Source organism: Callithrix jacchus, chromosome X (genome assembly GCF_049354715.1).
Source record: "Callithrix jacchus isolate 240 chromosome X, calJac240_pri, whole genome shotgun sequence".
Lineage (NCBI taxonomy): Eukaryota > Metazoa > Chordata > Mammalia > Primates > Cebidae > Callithrix > Callithrix jacchus.
In genome coordinates, this window is record NC_133524.1 from 121,989,408 (window position 1) to 122,006,057 (window position 16,650).

The 16,650-nt window shown below is 33.2% G+C and overlaps 1 pseudogene; it reads left to right on the top strand.

The window, feature by feature from the left end:
* The first annotated feature begins 5,961 nt into the window (after positions 1–5,961).
* LOC118150685 (small nucleolar RNA U3) lies at positions 5,962–6,059 on the top strand (annotated as a pseudogene).
* The last annotated feature ends 10,591 nt before the right edge of the window (positions 6,060–16,650 follow it).

The window sequence follows — 16,650 nt, forward strand, 5'->3', positions numbered from 1 at the left end:
CTAAATATATACTCACCAAATGCAGGAACATCCAGATTCACAAAGCAAGCTCTTAGAGACCTACAAAGAGATAGAGACTCCCAGACAAGAGTGGGAGACTTTAACATCTGCTGACAATATTAGACAGTTCATTGAGACATTTTTGCAGACATTTTTTCACTTTATCCTGAGCTCAGCTCTGGATAAAGTGAACCTGATAGATATCTGCAGGACTCTCCACCCAAAAATAACAGAGTATACATTCTTCTCATCACCACATGACACTTACTCTAAAATTGATCACATAATCAGAAGTAAAACAGTCCTCAGCATATGTAAAATAACTGAAATCGTAACAAACACTCTCTCAGATCAGAGGGCAATCAAATTAGAACTCAGTATTAAAAAATTCACCAAAAAAACACAAAACTTAATGAAAATTCACCTGAATGACTCTTGGGTAAATAATAAAATTAAGGCAGAAATCAACAAGCTATTTGAAGCTAATGAGAACAAACTGATAACATTCTTGAATCTCTGGGACACAACTAAAGCAGTGTTAAAAGGGAAATTTATGGCTCTAAATGCACCCCCTAAAAAAACTAGAAAGAATTCAAGTTAACAATCTGACATCTCTACTAAATGAACTAGAGAACCCATACAAACAAACACCAAAGACAGCAGAACACAAAAAATAACTAAGCTCAGAGCTTAACTGAAAGAGTTAGAGACCCCCAAAAATACTCTCCAAAAGTCAATAGATCCAGAAGCTGGTTTTTGAAACAATATCAGCAAAACAGATAGACCACTAGCTAGACTAATAAAGAAGAAAAGAAAGAAGAATCAAATAAATACAATCAGAAATGGTAGAGGCATATCACCACTAGCCCTACAGAAATACAAACAAACATCAGAGAATAGTATAAACCCCTCTATGCCCATAAACAAAAAATCTAGAAGAAATAAACACATTCCTGAACACATGAACCCTCCCAAGGCTGAACCAGAAAAAAACGGAATCCCTGAGTAGACCAATAATAAGTTCTGAAATTCAGGCAGCAATAAATCGCCTACCAAAAACAACAAGAAACAAACAAACAAATGAAAAAAACCCAAGAACAAATGGATTCACAGCTAAATTTTACCAGATGTATATCTAAGAGCTGGTATCACTTCTACTGAAACTATTCCAAAAAACTGAAATGTAAGAATTCCTCTCTGGCTCATTCTATGAGGTCAGCATCATCCTGATACCCAAACCTGGCAGAGATAACAACAAAAAAAAGAAAACTTCTGGTCAATATCTCTGAATAATATCAATGTAAATGTCCTCAATAAAATACTAGTAAACCAAATCCAGAAGCACTTCAAAATTTTACCCACCGTGATTGAGTTGGGTTCATTGCTGTGATACAAAGTTGGTTCAACACATGCAAATTAACAAATGTGATTAATCACATAAACAGAACTAAAGACAAGAACTACTTGATAATCTCAATAGATGAAGAAAAGACCTTCATAAAATTCAACATCCCTTCATGTTAAACACTCTCAATAAACTAGATATTGAAGGAACATACTTTAATATGAGTCATCTATCACAAATTCACAGCAAATGTCATACTCAATGGGTAAAAGCGGGAAGCACTCTCCTTGAAAACTAGCATGAGACAAAAACGCCCTTTCTGACCACTCCTATTCAACATAGCATTGGAAGTTCTGGCCAGGGAAATCAGGCAGGAGAAAGAAATAAAGGGTATTCAAATAAAAACAGAAAAAGTCAATTTGTCTCTGTTTGCAGATGACATGCTCCTATATCTAGAAAATCCTGTCATCTCAGCCCAAAATTTCCTTAAGCCAATAAGCAACTTCGGCAAAGTTTCAAGATACAAAATCAATGTGCAAATCATAAGCATTCCTATACACCAACAACAGACAAGCAGAGAGCCAAATGATGAAAAAACACCCTTTCACAATTGGTACAAAGAAAATAAAATACCTAGGAATATAGCTAACAAGGTAAATGAAGGACCTCTTTAAGGAGAACTACAAACCACTGCTTCAGGAAATCAGAAATGACATAAACAAATAGAAAAAAAATCCATGCTCATGAACAGAATGAATCAATATTATGCAAATGGCCATACTGCTCAATACTATGCTATTCCCATTGAACTACCATTGACATTCTTCACAAATTAGAAAAAACTATTGGCCGGGTGCGGTGGCTCAAGCCTGTAGTCCCAGCACTTTGGGAGGCCGAGGCGGGTGGATTACGAGGTCAAGAGATTGAGACCATCCTGGTCAACATGGTGAAACCCCGTCTCTACTAAGAATACAAAAAATTAGCTGGGCATGGTGGCACGTGCCTGAAATCCCAGCTACTCAGGGGGCTGAGGCAGGAGAATTGCTTGAACCCAGAAGGCAGAGGTTGCGGTGAGCCAAGATCTTGCGATTGCACTCCAGCCTGGGTACCAAGAGTGAAACTCCGTCTCAAAAAAAGAAAGAAAAAGAAAGAGAGAGAGAGAGAGAGAGATAGAGAGAGAGAAGAAAGAAAGGAAGGAAGGAAGGAAGGAAGGAAGGAAGGAAGGAAGGAAGGAAGGAAGGAAGGAAGGAAGGAAGGAAGGAAGGAAGGAAGGAAGGAAAAACTATTTTAAAATTTGTATGGTCCAAGAAAGAGCCCAAGTAGCCAAGACAGTCCTGAGATCAAAGCTGGAGGCATCATGCTACCTGATTTCAAACTTTACTACAAGGCAATACGAACCAATACAGCATGGTACAAAAACAGATACATAGACCAATGGAACAGAATAAAGAACTCTTAAATTAGACAGCACACCTACAACCATCTGATCTTCAACAAACCTTAACAAAAACAAGCAATGGGGAAAGAAACCCTATGAAATGGTGCTGGGAAAGTTGGCTAACCATATGCAGAAAATTGAAACTGGACTCCTTCCTTACACCATATACAAAAATTAACTCGGTATGCATCGAGAACTTATATGGAAAACCCCAAACTATTAAAACTCCGTAGTTTTTAAGGTAACACCTTACAGGACATAGGCATGGGCAAATATTTTATGACTGAAACACAAAAAGCAATTGTAACAAAAACAAAAATAGGCATGTGGGAACTAATTAAACTAAGGAGCTTCTGCAAAACAAAAGAAAGTAGCATCAGAGTGAACAGACAACCAACAGAATGGGAGAAAATTTTTGCAATCTATCCACCTGACAAAGGTCGAATATCCTGTCTACAAGGAATTTAATATTTGTAGCATTTTAAGCTAAAATTTGTAGCATTTAAAAATTTGTAGCAATTTAAAATGTATAGCAAATATACAAGAAAAAACAACTCCACTAAATGTGAGCTAATGACATGAATAGAAACTTCTCAAAAGACATATATGTGGCCAAAAAACACATGGAAAAAGAGTTCAACATCACTGGTTATTAGAGAAATGCAAATCAAAATCGCAGTTGGCTGCTCTGCCACTCCATTCAAAATGGCTATTACCAGAAAGTCAGAAAACAAGAGACACTGGTGAGGTTGCAGAAAATAAAAGAACACTTTTACACTGTTGGTAGGAGTGTAAATTAGTTCAATGATTGTGAAAGATGGAAGAGGAGCCTCTAAGACTCCTCAAAGACTTAGAGGCAGAAATACCATTCGACCCGGCAGTATCATTAATAGGTACATACCAAATATATACCTATTCTATTATCAAGATGTATGCATGTGTATGTTCACTGTAGCACTATTCATAATAGCAAGACAGGGAATCAGCCTAAATGCCCATCAATGATAGACTGGATAAAGGAAATATGGTATATATACACCATGGAATACTATATAGCCATAAAAGGAAACGAGATAATGTCCTTTGCAGGAACATTGAAGGAATTGGAAGGCAATATCCTCAGCAAACTAATACAGGAACAGAAAACCAAACACCTCACGTTCTCACATATAAATGGGAGCTGAATGATGAGAACATATGGGCACGTGGTGGGAAACAACACACACTGGGGCCTGTTGGAGGTTGGCTGTGGGGAGAGGGAGAGCATCAGGGAGAATAGCTAATATATGCTGGACTTAATACTTAGGTGATGGGATGATCTGTGCAGCAAACTATCAGGATACACATTTAACTCTGTAACAAACCTGCACCTCTTGCACATACACCCCTGAACTTAAAAGCTGAAGAAAAAAAAAGGAAAAAGAAAAGCTTTCTACCCTAGTTAAACTCCAAGCCATGTCAAATAAGATGCAAGTAATGTCTTCCATGGAAAAATCTCATGTGTCAAATAATGTACATTCCTTGGTAATGAGGCTCTGAAGGAGCTCCACATATGTTCTGATCTTTCTAGTGAAATCATGGCTGCTACTTTTCATGGCAATTGTTTGCTGTTGCTTTTTAAGTTTACCAAAAATCTAAAAGGGGATGGCAATAGGGCAATTTTAAATGTTGTAAAGTTTTCTGTTCTTACTGAGATTTACCTGTTTTCCTTAAATACACTCTCCTGATTGCTGCAAAATCTTGGTCAATCTCCAGATTTCTGAAAAAGTTGTTTCTGAAAAATTTTGCCAGTTTTCCATTGTTCTTATGAAAAAGATAATTTGATAAGGTCTTTTACTCAACCATTTTTGCCAAAATTATTTTATGCTAGTTTTATCTTATATTTATGTTTGATTATGTTTTTCCCTATTTACAATAGGTCCCACTTTCTACCTTTATTTTTATTATTACTTAGGTAATATGGTGCTAAGTAATATGGCCAAAGATTTTTAAGGGCCAAGTCTCTTCACTAGGAAAAGATTCAGAATATAAACATCCCTTTAGTTTACTTTAGCAGTGACCTTGGTCCTATTTAGATCAAAATCAATCTTTAAAATAGCTTTACATTTATAACTTCTGAAAGTTGCTTGATTGTATATAGTAGCAGTTGAGTGGCATTTTAGCTATTGTTCTTATTAAATATATCAATGTAATTCTCATAATAAATTTTCTTTTGAACAAAACTCAGTTTTGTTCATTCTCTGTAAAAGAATTCCATCACTGGATAAAGGAATTACTAAGATTGCTAGTGGAGTAAAATCACAGAGTCAGTATAACAAGAATAAAATACAAGAAATGCCCTGTCAACATCGAAGAAAAAGGTAAGTTAAAAATTACTTACATTTTTAACAAAGCTGTATATTTTATTAAATGACACTTCTATAGTGAATAATAAATAGGATTTCCCATATATTTTCATCTCTTAAGAAACAGCAATAAGTAGGGTAATTAATATAATGAGGGTAAATAAATTAACGTAAATAATTGATTTTATTTGTGTGTAAATAATTTATATAAGGCTTTTGTTTCCTTGTCTTTCTCTTCCAGGTCTTTTATTTTTCTCTTAAGTTATGAACACTAGGGAGTAAATTACTGGGTAGAATGTGTAAATATAGCATTCCAACGACATGTTAAAGTCAAATATAATTGACTTGGAATTAACTGTTACTCTATAATACTATGTAATTTGCCTCCCATTGAAATATTTGTGCATTGTGCATATGGAAGGAGAAGCATAATTTCAAAAATAAGATTTTTTTGTTAAATTTTATTTTATTACTTAATATTACTCAGCTGACTTTCAAATCATAGATATTTATTCAAGTAATAAACTGTTGAGATGAAATCTACATATTTCTAGCCCTGTCTCCATTGGTTAATGCTTATACTATTTTGCCATTAAATGTAATGGCAAAAACCGCAATTACTTTTGCACCAACCTAATACAGTCAACATTTTCTCTGGGAATCTCTCCCATCTGCTTTAATATAAATGTGATTTCCCCTGAAGATACCAATTCTCTAGTATTCTTGTCAAATGATGGATATTTATTATTTCACATGCCACATGTTTTGGAGTTAGGAGTTAATATCCTATATCCTCCACATTAAAATGTCATATCTTTTTTAAAAAATAAATCAAGACTATACTTTCAGGGATCATTTCTATAATTTGTTACTAGAGAAGTTTCTCTGAATGTGTAGAGCACCAGAACCCATGAGGAAGAGACTTAGTGAAAAAAGAAAAAAGAAAAAAATAATAATAAAGCAAAAGGCACACAAAACTGAGGATGTGTCCTTATTAAAAGTCTAAGTTTATGCTATAGCTTTTCTTTTCTTTTTATGTACTTATATGTTTTTCTTTTTTCCATTTTTATTTTAGAATCAGAGGGTACATGTGCAGGTTTATTACAAAGGTATATTGTGTAATGCTGAGGTTTGGAGTATGACTGAATCAATTACCTAGGTAGTGAACACACCAAATAGGTAGATTTTTAAAACCCTTAACACCCTTTCTCCCTTATCCCTCCTATGCACCAGTGTCTATTGTTCACATTTTTATAACCACGTGTACCCAATTATTAGCTCCCACTTATAAATAAGAACATGTGGTATTTGTTTTTCTATTTATACATTAGTTTGTTTAGGGTAATGGTTTTAAGATGCATTCATGTTGCTGTGAAGAACAGGAATCATTATTTTTTATGATTGTGTAGTGTTTCATGGTGTATAGGTACTACTATATTTTGATTATCTAGTTAACCACTGATGGGCGCCTGTGTTGACTACATATCTTTGGAATTGTGAGTAGCACTTCAATGGACATCTCTGTACATGTGTCTTCTTTGTAGAATAATTTCTTTTCCTTTGAGTATATACCCAGTAATGGTATTGCTGGGTTGATTGGTAGTTCAACTCCCAGTTCCTTGAGAAACAGCCAAACTTCTCTCCACAGTGGCTAAACTAATTTGCACTCCCACCAATAGGGTATAAGTGTTCCCTTTCTTCCACAGTCTCACCAACATTTGTCATTTTTGACTTTTTAATAATCATCTTTCTGACCGATATGAGAAGGTACATCATTGTAGTTTTGTCATGCATTTCTTTGATGGTGAGTGATAATGAGGATTTTTCATGTTTTTTCATGTTTTTCATACCATGTGTACATCTTTTGGAAAGTGTCTATCAATGTCATTTGCCTACTTTTAATGAGGTTGTTTTTTTGCTCCTTAATTTGTTTAAGTTCCATGTAGAATCTGGATAATAGAACTGTGTTGGATGAATGCATATTTTGCAAATATTTCCCTCATTATGTAGGTTGTTTATTCATTCCCTTGATAGTTTCTCTTGCTATGCAGAAGCTCTTTAGTTTAATTAGGTCCCATTTGTCAATTTTTGTTATTGTCGCAATTGCTTTTGAGAACTTAGCCATAAATTATTTGCCAAGGTTAATACTAAGCAGGGCATTTCCTAGGTTTTCTTCAGCATTTTTATAGTTTGAGGACTTACATTTCAGTCTTTAATGCATCTTGTGTTAATTTTTGTATATACTGATAGGTGTGGGTCAAGTTTCATTTTTCTGCTTATGGCGAGCAAATTATCCCAGTGCCATTTATTGAATAGGGAGTCTTTTCTCCACTGTTTGTTTTGTTGTCTTTGTTAAAGATCAAACGGTTGTAGGTGTGCTATTTTATTTATGCATTCTCTATTTTGTTTCATTGGTCTGTGTTTCTGTCTGAAGCGTTGCAGCGTATTTTAAAGTTGAGTAATGTGATGCCACTGTGTGTGTGTTTTTTTTTTTTTTTTTTTTTTTGCATGGTATTGCTGTGTATATTTCAGCCCTTTGTTGGTTCGATATAAATTTTTCTCTATTCTGCGGAAAATTATATTGGTAGTCTGATAGGAATAACGTTGAATCTGTTAATTGCTTTCGGAAGTATGGCCATTTCAATGATATTGATTCTTCCAATCCACGAGCACGGTATGTTTTTCCATCGTTTGTGTCGTCTCTGACTTTCTTCAGCAGTGTTTTCTCCTTCCTCGCCTTCTTGGTTAGCTGTAGCCCTAGGTATCTTATTCTTTTTGTGGCTGTTGTAAATGGTATCACCTTCTTGGTTTGGCTTTTATGTGCTGGAGTTTAAATTTCTGCTTTGCCTCATCTTGCCTATGTCTAAAATCTAATTCTTTAGTTTTAAAAACATTGGCTATTTATTCATAAAGGTCCAGTTTCATGGTATGAACAGCTCAAGTTTCATGTACCATGAATATTTCAACTCCTTGTTTAATTTGTTTTGTTCCTGGCCATTTAGTTTCCTTTCTTAAGGGATCATGAATGTACTTAAAAGTTTATTTTTAATACTTTATGCAACATTTGTGTGTTTTTCTCTGGGAGTTTCCTTTCTTATCTTCAGAACATCTTGCTCACTGTTCTGTGGTAAGCATAAATAACCAATTGTTTTTGTAATTTTAATTCATGCTACAATGTACTATTTGAATTTTTGGTACCTAGTGCCATTTTATTTTATGATATATGTGTATATACAGATATGTATATAAATAAGCATTATTGCATAACATGGAAAGCAACACAAATTTTTCTATGAAGATTTTGTAATTCTAACATCAAATTAAAAATCAACAATAACATGACCTAAAGAGCATCATTTTTGAGGTAAGATTAAATTAAAAAAATAAAATGTATTATTTGATGTGGAAACATTTTCTATAATATCACTGAGGCATTCAAGCAACAATTTGTACACAGTGGCTCTCAGTGATAGGTCACTGAGACTCTCCTATTATGGTAACAAAGAGTAGCAAATGATCATACCATGCTCAGTGTAGTTATCTGAGACACAGGGAGCATTAATATGTTATCCTAAAAATCCTAAATTTTGCAGCTATGGTGAAAGTCACCATGTTGGCAATTTTATTGGTGAGGGCATAATATAATGTACTATTTTGTTAAAATATTATTGCATGTATTAAAAAACTTTTAACTAAATTTCATGGTTGTTTATTAATGTCCCTGTTGACCAGTCCTACCACTTCCTTTTTGATATGTCCATGTTCTATATTATTGATTCTTTGCCACAAAAATTGTAGTTTCTCTATACTATGTATATGCTTTCATGACATACTTTTAAACTATATGGGTACACTGGAGATTTTTTAGAAAATAACAGAAATAATTGGCAGTCTCTGCAATAGATTATTTTAGAAATTTTAAAAGAATTGGTCTTGTTCAGCTCAAGGAATTAGTGGTTAACGGCTGATTCGATTATATGATACTCTCAGCACTTTGGGAGGCTGAGATGGGCAGATGACTTGAGACCAGGAGTTTGAGACCAGACTGGCCAATCTGGTGAAATGCCATCTCTCCTAAAATTAAAATAATTAGTTGGGTGTGGTGGCAGGTTCCTGACATCCCAGCTATTCAGCAGGCTGAGTTATGAGAATCACTTGAACCTAGGAGATCGAGGCTGCAGTGCACCTTGATTGGCCACTGCACTCAACCCTGGAAGACAGAACAAGACCCTTACTCAAAAAAATAAATTCTAAATTCAAAATTTATAAGAAGTAAATATTGAAGAATAATATATATATATATATGCATTCTCAAACAAGAAGAAATTAAGTGAAAATGAGAAATATAATTTTTAATGAAACAGAAAAGATCTATGAGACTTAGATTAGTTATATGCCTCTTGAGATCTTCAAGGAATTAGGCAATCAACCTTCCTGAGTTCTTTAAAAGAATCAGTACAGAGACAGATAATGCCACAGTTTATTTCTCATTTTGTAAGTTTCTACATAATTGGCCTCTTCAAGAGGTAATTCTAGCAGTTGGAAAAGGTGTCTTTTGGTACTCAGTGGAATTTGGGGCTTGGGATGAGATGCTGTCACTTTCTCTAAGCATATGTAATACTAATTCACTAAGAATAAGAAAACATCATCCTCATGAAAGGAATATTCTATCCTTCCACTTTCACTTTGGGATTTATTTCTAACAACCTCACCATTAAACTGGATTAACAATGAAACAACTACCTGATCTTCGTTAGACATTTGATCAGCACGGATACAACCAATGATATATCCATGAAATAAATATCCACTACAAGCTTAGAGAATACTTCTCCACCTATAATATGCCCCAGCTCTTGGATGATAAAGCCCTCGTTCACTAATACACAAAATATGCCAGAGACTAAAGTATCTTAACATCAAATTGGTGTTAGTTCAACAGTACATTCTATGCAATGCAATACCCATGCACCTTCCTCTACCTTACATCCCCCTAATTGCACAGCTGAGAAAAGATCCATTTAGATAAAATTTCATAATGAAGTAATTAAGAGTCACAAATTTATGGGCCAATGTTTTCATCACCACACGTATTTAAATATACCATAAAAATTGTTAATAGAATTCAATGACTTTCCTGACAGACTGTAGTGCTCATTTTTGTTTTGTTTTGTTACATGGTTATTTTTGTGATCTTTAGTTTATAAATACTTTTATATTCCCAGACAGTACAATATATATTGTTCACATATTGAATTATTCTTTCATGTATCTCAATTTGGTGTCTAAAATACTGTTTCTGAAAATCACGCTGACATATTAAGGCATGCTAATCTAGATTTTCTACTGAAGGTAAGATTGACATGTTTTAACTTTGCAAAACAAGAAAAGGATAATATTGATAGCTTTGACTGAGTAAAATATTAAGCTGGCAAAATTTAAAAGTGTTGTAATTGAAGTATATGGAAAAGTGCTATTTAATAAAACATCATTAACCTTCCATCCCCATTTTTTCCTCACAATACATGGGTTCTGGCATATTAAAATTAATATGAAAAGTATACATATGTGAAAAACTAAATGTCCTACATGTATATGTATTACAAGTAAAAAATTTTTAACCCTATAGGTGTTTCTATTTTTATGAGCAAATATTTCAAACTAACAGCTTATAAAATGTGTAAGTTGTAGGGGTACGCAAGTATTTGCTTCAAAGCTCCTTTTCATTAGTGAGAAAAAATTTCATAAAGCGTTGCTTTGACACATACTTACAGTTGAATAGGTAAGATCAACAGTTTATGTAAGAGTCTTTTTATACAAAAATAAGTTTTAAAAATTCTAAAGTAAGTAAAGAGAAAATGACATTGAATTTTTTCAGAAAGGCAGGTTTTGCAAATATATATGATGACCAGAATGTGGTAGCTTATTCAGTAGCTACATATGTTGAGAATTTAGAATCATGTGAAATAGTGTAAATTCTAGGAACTTTATTAACTTCATAATCACAGGAGACAGAGATTAAGATTTTTTCAAATGACATAACAATTTGGGAGTATATAAGAAAGGAATGATTAGGAGGAACAACTGAGTATCAGAAGTTTTCAACTTACTAAATTTGTGCCTGGTGAAATATTGACAGACCGAACATTTGATAATTGCCAGATTCAAATATCCAACTTTATGTCTCTGTTTCTTAAATTTAACTTTATTATATTGTAGTAAGGATAGCTTTTTCAAATATTATTCATATCAGATTACACTTGCTTAGACATCTACAATTGAACTTCATGCTGAATTTCTCCTTTGCCTTGTTTCCCCTTTACGTCACATCTCATTAATTCACTTTCTGAATATCAACCATGTACAAATATTGCACCCTCCCACACAAAACTGCCTCTTACATGACTACATTATAATCTGACTTCATCACACTTGCTGTGAACCTTTGTCATTACTTTGGGTTGCCTATCATCTGAACTCCCATTATTTGGTTAATGCTTTACATTATAAATTTTAGTAAGAGAGAAATCCCACTTCCTACTACACACTAAAAACAAAAACTACCACAGCTATAATTGTCTTTTTAGCATGTAACTAGACTTTTAGCATGTAATTTACACCTATGTAAATTTTGAATTTGGTGTTACTGACACTGCTATTGTCACTAACCACGAGTGTGTTCTTCAATATGTTTTTGTTCCTTTTTTCCTGCTCATTTTCAAAGCCTAGTTTTTCAGTCTTCATGGTGGCTTCAGAGCTACCAAATAACATTTTAATAACTTGCATTTTTTTGTTGTTGAATGTTTCTAATATAGTTCTGGTTTCCTGCAAGTAAAACACTAACTAAATCATCTCTTATATCTGTTCTTGTTTTTTATGGTTGTTTGTATTTTAAAAAGAAAAATGTCTACAGCTTAGAAACATAGTGTCCTAATAGCAGGCGTTCAAGTATTATATGAAAGTTTGTGGAAAAAATACTTTGAGGCGGAAAGGCATTTCCACATTACTTTCAAATCACAGTTAGAAGGTAGTTTATTTCTGATACAGCCACTTCTAGACATAGCAGATATTATAACATGCAAAATGTTTCACAATCCTTGGGCTTGACATACATATTTTTTCTTAAATATGTTTACCTTTTTTAAAAATTATAAATGTATATAATATCCTGAAAAAAATGAAGAAAGTACATGACTTCTCCTCAAATATTTGAAAATATTTTCTTTAATTATATTTTCTTATGAAGTGTATAAAGATGAGATCATACTTTAGATTCAATTTTGTATATTGTTTTCTTTTTACTCAGAATTGTAGGCAAACTATTTCTTAATAAAAGTTACAAGTAGGAAAAGAGAGAACAAGAATTACTAATAACATAATTTACTCTATTTTGGTTCACTATAACTACTCCAAATGGGGAACTCAGACATTATTTTCTCTATAACAGAAAAAACTAACTTTGTAAAAGTTATCTAAAATGAAATAATAGCAAACTAGGCCAAAATAATGCTTCAAACAGCCCAATAAAATAAGAGGAGCATGAATGACCCTTAGGCAATCATACAGAATCAACTGATTTCCTTGGCTGTTTTTAATAGAATATATGTATATATATTTTATCTAGGTACATAAGAATTTGGAAATATTACTAGGATGCCATGAAGACTTAGGCCTTTTCATTCCCAGAACATAACTCATTTATGTTATAAATAAGGACTGTAAGAAATCGTGGGGTATTCCTTAGTCTTTTTGTTGTTGTTAAAATATAAGTATTTATTTATTTATATTCTAAATTGTACAAATGTATGGGGTACCTTTGCAATTTTGTTTATGGCTTGCATTATGCCATGAGAAATTTTACACACATGCTAATTTGTAAACAAGTGAAAGTTGTAAGTTGATGTCTTCACCAACATCAGGCATTTTATCAAAAGACAGTCGAGAACAAGCCATGCACAAAATGACAGCTCATAAACAAACTACTTTTATTCTGTCCCTCTTAGACAGAGAACTGTTTTTATTCTCAACTTGGACATTTTAAAAAGTTAAACATATGGGAGAGAAGCTTCATCATCTGAGAACTGAGAAACAAGGATGTAAAATCTAATTGTTACTATTATATTAAGTAGAAATTAAGCAAAAAAATCACTTTTGACCAATGTCCTCTGACAATTCTGAAACTCTCCTTCACTGCCTTATAAAAAGGATTTTTTTATATGTATTTGAAACCAACTGTAGAAAGAAAAAGAATTTTTCCCAGAGAGATTGGGCAAAATTTACTCAAAAACTATTTTTAAAATATTTACCTCAAAAGCCTTGGGATGTCTTTAACAATATCCTTAATATCTATTTAAAAATATGCTATAGGTATCTTACACTCATAATTATGCTCTTTAAGACAATTTTTTTTTTCTAATTATAAAAAAGACGGTAGGGAAGCGGAGGTTGCAGTGAGCGGAGATTGTGTCATTGCACTCCAGCCTGAATGACCGGAGTGAAATTCCATCTCAAAAAAAGAAAAGAATTGATTTAAAAAAAACTACTTTGCAATTAAAACATAGTCCATTGTTCTGTAAAAGAAGAATCTAGTGAATAATAATTCACTGGAAAGTCCCAGTTTAAAGCTGTCCTTCTATAACAACATCTCCTATTCTGGGGTCATTTAAGTTTCTCCGACTGGTTTCTGTGCCCTTCTTGTGGTCCAGTGACTGTAATTGCATGCAGTATTCCATGTACAGATGTTCTGTAGATCAGCAACATGGGATATCTTACACATGGTCTCCCCTGGGTAAGAAAGAGTCAACGCTGACTTCCAATTTCCCTTTCTGAGATTTGATGGCTAGTTCAGAGCCAATAATTTAAATGTGGTTTAGATTAATTTTCCCTAAATGCATATGAACTATTTGGAATCCAAGGGGAGTTAAGCAATTCTATAAAACTTGCTCCATAATATTTACCTGCCAAGTGGTTAGTCATGTTAAATCGGTATTTTGGCATTACTCTGAACTTTGATTTTTAAGTTAGTTCTAAAGGCAGAAAATGTACACGCATTATTTTAAAAATCAAGCAAAAAAGAAGAGGAAGGAGTTTACAAGTATTATGACATTTTGTAGTTTCATATGTTTATATGGCCATCATACTTAATTGTACAGAAATAGCTTCTGTGAACCAAAAAGATCTGGAGTTATGCAGCATCAGAAAAGCACAATTTTCTTCTTATTTGTGAGAAAATATTGAAATAGTGAAACACTAAGTTCTCTGATCCATAGTAAATTTAATTTGAGTCTGAGAAGTTCTTTCGTTGGAATTTTTTCTTCTTTCTTTGATGCAAGATCCAGCTATAATTTAATATTTAATAATAATAAATACAAGGCTAAACTAAGGAGCTAGGGAGATAAACTGTTATCTAGGTAGATACTTAATCAGCTGAGTCAAAACTCCTCTATATGTTTATCTGCATTATAGGTTAATGAAATATACTCCAAATATTTTTTAAATCAAAACATTAGTGTGATTAAGGGAAACATATTCTCTTAAAGACTTGACTGGTACATGGATGTATATTCTATTTTAAGATATTTATAATAATTATAATTTAGATATATTAAAATTATACGCTTTGTCTTATTTTACTTTCTTTGATTTTTTCAGGGTCTAACTGAAAGTATAATTTATATTCCACACAGTTATACAATTGTATTTCATTAAAATGTGATCAAGACACACACTGATTTACAAAATAACAACTTATTTTGTAAATAATAAGGTGATGGCTCATGCCTGTAATCCCAGCACTTTGGAAGACCTAGGTGGGCAGATCACGAGGTTAGGAGTTCGAGATCAGCCTAGCCAACATTGTGACACTCTGTCTCTACTAAAAATACAAAATTAGCTAGGTGTAGTGGCACATACCTGTAGTCCCAGTTACTAGGAGGCTGAGGCAGGAGAATCGCTTTTACCCAAAAGGTGGAGGTTGCAGTGAGCCGAGATTGTGCCACTTCACTGCACTCCAGCCTGGGCGACAGAATGAGACTCTGTTTCAAAAAACAAAACAAAACAGAACAAAACAAAACAAAGAAAAAAGAACTTATGAATATTACAATCGTTTCCCCTTATCTCTGGTTTCACTTTCCATGGTTTCAGTGCCATGCAGTCAACCATAGTCTAAAAATATAAACTGGGAAATTCCAGAAATAAACAAAGCATAAATTTTCAGTTGCATGTTCACTCTGAATATTGAGATGAAATCCTGTGCTGTCCAGCTCTGTCTTGCCCAAGGAATCTAACGTTCCTTTGTCTAGCACATTCATGCTGTGTATGTTTTCTGCCTGTTAGTCACTTAGTATTCTTCTCAATTATTAGACACATTCTTCTCAGTTATCAGATTGACTGTCATAGTATTGTAGTGATTGTGTTGAAGTCACCCTTATTTTACTTAACAATGCCCCTAAAGCATGAGGGAAGAATGCTGGTGGTTTGGATATGACCAAGGGAAGCTGTAAAGTGATTTATTTAAGTGAAAAAGTAAAAGGTCAATTTAATAAGGAAAGAAAATCAATAAAATTGTAAGGAGCAAAAGGAAATTTGGGCTAGTTTTTTGTTGCACCTCAAAATGCTAAAGTTATGGCCACACCGTTCATGGTAAATGCTTAGTTAAGAAGGAAAAGGTAGTACATTTGTCAGTAGAAGTTAAAAACAGGAAACACAATTTGAAAGAAGAATATTATATCCACATACATTTCACTACACTGTATTGATATAATTGTTCTATTTTATTATTGGTTATTGTTGTTAGTCCCTTATTGTCCATAACTTATAAATTAAGCTCTATAATAGGTATGCATAAATAGAAAAAAGTACATAATAGATATAGGGTTTATTACCATCAGTACTTTCGTCTTGGAATGTATTCTCTGCCACTAAGGAGGGACTATTTTATTTAATATTTTATTATTTGCCAAACAGTTTCACAACTTCATAGGGCATTTAACATTTATAAGTAGCTTTTGAATTAAGCAAGGTAAGAATAATTGAGGAAACTGAGACTTCTCATGCTTCAATAATATATTCAAAGTTAAAATCCTCATAGAAAGAAGGCCTAAAAATGAAGGATCTTTTAATTCTGAATTATTTTTCTACCACACAGTATCTAGACACTCTCTCTCTCTCTCTCTCTCTCTCTCTCTCTCTATATATATATATATATATATATATATATATATGGCTTCCATGATAATTTATTCTTCAGCTGTTTTGTTTCTCATTTCAATAAAAACAAAATCTGAATGGCAACTTTACAGAGTAAAAAAAATCTAATTTTTTACAATTTACTAATCTGATTTCAGAGAAAACTAAATTTAAAGAATTCCAGATTAATGAAAAATGTTGGTGTTTTTTTTTACTGCATTGAGAATGCTTGACAGCTAAATTCCAGCATTTATACACACCTCATCATCAAGAAATAATCTCCCTTACCACACTTCCCATTCCATATGCTGAAAATTAAACCCTTCTCTTCCAGT